Raw genomic sequence first — 871 nt, forward strand, 5'->3', positions numbered from 1 at the left:
TTCTCATAAAAAAATAATGTTGATCCATACACTTTTCAATATGTCATAGCATTATAAAGTTAAAAATGTAAAAATAAAATCAAGAATTTTCATACAATAATATTATTTGGTAGCCATTTTCATAATCACTATCATAAGAAACGCTTCGATGCAAATCTGTAGATAATGTTTCATTTAGAGAAATTGGTGGGTTATTCCAAAAGCAACATCAATTCTTATTTCTTTAATTATATCCTGATTAGTAGTTGTTTGATTTTAAAATATAATATATGAATAAATACTAATTATAGTTTTTAAATTTAGTATGAAATTGTAAGGCTAGCTATGATGTATGGTTCATAGTGTTGGGCGGTTGATAAGAAAGTAGAGCAGAGAATAAGTGTAGCAGAGATGAGAATGCTTAGTTGGATGAGTGGAGTGACTAGAGAAGATAGGATAAGGAACGAGCATATAAGAGAAAGTATAGGTGTTGCGTCAATCGTGGATAAGGTGAGAGAAAATAGACTTAGATTGTTTAGTCATGTTATGAGGAGAGAAGAATCGGAAGCTGTAAGAACAGTTATAGAAATGAATGTTGAAGGAAGAAGAGATAGAGGAAGACCAAAAAAGAGATGGAGGGATGCTATTGAATGCGATTTGAGGACAGCTGATGTGAGCGTAGAAGATGTGGGAGATCGTGTCAAGTGGAAGCTTAGGATAAGGGTGGCCGACCTCAAGTAGTTGGGATTAAGGCAAAGAAAAAGAAAAATATTACCAGAAATTCCTGTGGCAATTGACATAATATGATTTTTGTTTCGGAATGTACAATTTAGCGTTTAGTTGGGTTTAAATAATATAGCGTCAAATCAATTACCTACTCTATAGCTTGTAT

Source organism: Daktulosphaira vitifoliae, unplaced genomic scaffold, assembly GCF_025091365.1.
Source record: "Daktulosphaira vitifoliae isolate Bord-2020 unplaced genomic scaffold, ASM2509136v1 Scaffold_3, whole genome shotgun sequence".
Classification (NCBI taxonomy): Eukaryota; Metazoa; Arthropoda; class Insecta; order Hemiptera; family Phylloxeridae; genus Daktulosphaira; species Daktulosphaira vitifoliae.